Genomic DNA, 2,939 nt, shown 5'->3' on the forward strand with positions numbered 1-2,939 from the left:
CACGAAGACATCATGAATGAAGCTGTTGGTGCACCAATGTGGACTGCCGAACATGTCTACAGGGAATGAAGCACCACTCGCATCCACGTAGTTTAGTGTAAGAACAGTGATCTTAATCAGATCCCAGCGATGGGAACCTGAGATAAGTGTCATAGCTGACCAAAGAAAATCGGTTTCAGATGTAACATGAATTATTCGTGTCAGTAAACTAAGGTTCATTTGAACCAGCTTCAGAGTGGATGTTTAGGAAACTGCACACAATGGGCATTTGGAGTCGGATACCTCCGGAGAGGTCATTGTCCACTGCTGGATATAAAGCAGCAGATATTTAATTGGAAAAATAACATCGCATCTAAATAGTAATTAACTGGAGGTGTTTAGTGCGGTCCGAAGAGCCGCGATTTGCCTCTTTTGAAAACGACTCAAAGCGTCGAGTGCTCCGGCGGCAGAATGAACCATTTAAATTGCACTGTATGGCTTTAACTGTTTTGAGGGTTATATTCCTACTACGACTTGGGAGCACTCATTCAGATTATTGTGAAAATGAACCGGGATGATTATTTGAACATTCTCGGTGACCAGGCATTGCCCCATCTTCTACATATTCACGACGACTACGATGTGGACGCTCCCATCTCCAAGGTGACAATATCTACGCTTCTGTTTGACAAACACACAGGCAGACTGTCGTTAAGTCACCAGAGCTTAATCCTTTAGAAAACGTACAATGTGGTGCCAAGTCACGGGGTAGCATATACAGAAGACGTTAGTATCGCGTACGCAAAGTACAAGAGGCCAGTGCGTTGCCGGAGCTGTAATTTGTACTCAGGTGATTCATGTGCAAAGGTTTCTGACGTGATTATGACCACACCACGGGAATTAACAGACATTGAACACGGAATTGTAGTTGGAGCTAGACGCATGGGACTCTGCATTTCGGAAATCGTTGGGCAATTCAATATCCCGAGATCAACAGTGTCAATAGTGCCGAAATACCAAATTCTATGCTTCACTCCTGACAGCACTACATTACCTGCAGCGCCTCTCCTGGGCTGGTGACCATATCGATTGGACACTAGACGACTGGAAAACTGTGACCTGGTCAGACTGAGTCCTGATTTCTATTGGTAAGAGCTGATGATAGGGTTCGACTGTGGCGGTGACCCCTCGAAGCCATGGACCCAGGTTGTCAACAGGGTACTGTGAAGTCCGAGGTGACTCCAGAGTGGTGTAGGCTGTGTTTAATTGGAATGGTCTCGCTCCTCGTTTATATTCGGCTTCTTGAAGACCGTCTGCAGCCATTCATGGACTTCATGTTCCCAAACGATGGAATTTTTATGGATGACACTGCGCCATGTCACTGGGTCACATTTGTTTGGGATTAATTTGAGTACATTTCGAGCGAATGACACTGGCCACCCATATCACCCGGCTTAAATCCCATAGAACTTATGTGGGACATAATCGGGAGGTCAGTTCGCCCACAAAATCCAGCCACGGCAACACGTTCGCTATTATGGACGGCTATAGAGGCAGCATGGCTCAGTATTTCCGCAGGGGACTTCCAACGACATGTTTAACCCATGCCACGGCAATTGCTGCACTACCATTGGAAGAAGGAGGTCCGACACGATATTAGGAGGTATCCCATGACTTTTGTCACCTCATTGTAAAGGGCTGTTGAGAAGAACCACGCAAAAAAGAACATCCCTACAGCTTGGTAGCTATATCAACAGTGAGTTTATTCAGCTCGACATGTCACACCTAAAGAAACTTGTTAACCCACTTCCTCGTCAGATTGGGATCATTGTCAATGTTGGAGACGCCGTTACATGGCATTAGCGTTATGTCTCCTGGAAGTGATCAGTTTTTTGTCCGGTGCACCTATGATGTTTACTACAACAAGGAGTCGGGGTTTGTACCAGAGAGCAGGCACAGACATCGTGCGGTAAGAACCGTCTTCGGAACCGAGGCCCGCGAGATGCGATCTGCGACAGGAAGCACTAAGGAACCCACGTCACCCCGCTGGCGCCGCGCCGCGCCGCGCGCCCGAAGATGCACGACGGCCGTCGCGGGCGCCACCGCACACCTAACGGAAGCAGGCGGATTTTTTTGTGCGCGGGGCGGAGCCGCGTCGCTCATCTGATAAGCGGTGATTAGTGGCGGCCGCGGCCAGGTGAATGGACGGCGCGCCTGCCAGATAGCATCGCCAGTCCGCATGAATGGGGAGGCGGCCGGGCGCCGCATTTGTCGCGCCGCCTCTCGCGATGCCATCGACATGGCGGGCGTAATGCTGCGCTCGGCCAGGACGACCGGGCGCAACACGAAACAAAGGAAGCGGCCCGCGACGGCAAAAAAGGCCGGGCCCGGAACAGGAATCGAAACAAGCGCCGTGGAGCGCGCCCGATCCTGGCGCCGGCGATGCGTCGCCCACCCGGCGCCACCGGCCGCCACTGTTGCCAACCTCGCCACAGCACCGATTCAAAAGCCATGGCGACTGGGTTGCTGATTTCAGTTAAGGGCAATTTGCACTGGCTGTCACGTCACGTCAAAACATTCTGCAGTGCATTTCAAGTAACTGCATCCAAACTGGCCGTCACCTCACGTCACATCTCGTATAACATAACGGCAAATCACCGTTAAGGTTCCTCGAGAAGATAGTTTTGACGGTTGACGTCACCATCCATTGTTAATCACATGATCCCCAAGCTCATTTCCTCCCGATACGCAGTCATGCGCTCGTCTTCATATTTCGTTACATCGTGATCTTCGTGGGTGATATCACTTGTTATTCTAAGTCTCTGTAGTTAGTTATTTTTGATGTTCACTATAAATCGTATGGTTTGTTATTTCTTTTGTTAAAATTTGTAATTTCATAATGAAATAAATGATTCAAATGGCTCTAAGCACTATGTGACGTAACATCTGCGATAATCAGT

This window comes from Schistocerca serialis, chromosome 1 (assembly GCF_023864345.2).
Source record: "Schistocerca serialis cubense isolate TAMUIC-IGC-003099 chromosome 1, iqSchSeri2.2, whole genome shotgun sequence".
Classification (NCBI taxonomy): domain Eukaryota; kingdom Metazoa; phylum Arthropoda; class Insecta; order Orthoptera; family Acrididae; genus Schistocerca; species Schistocerca serialis.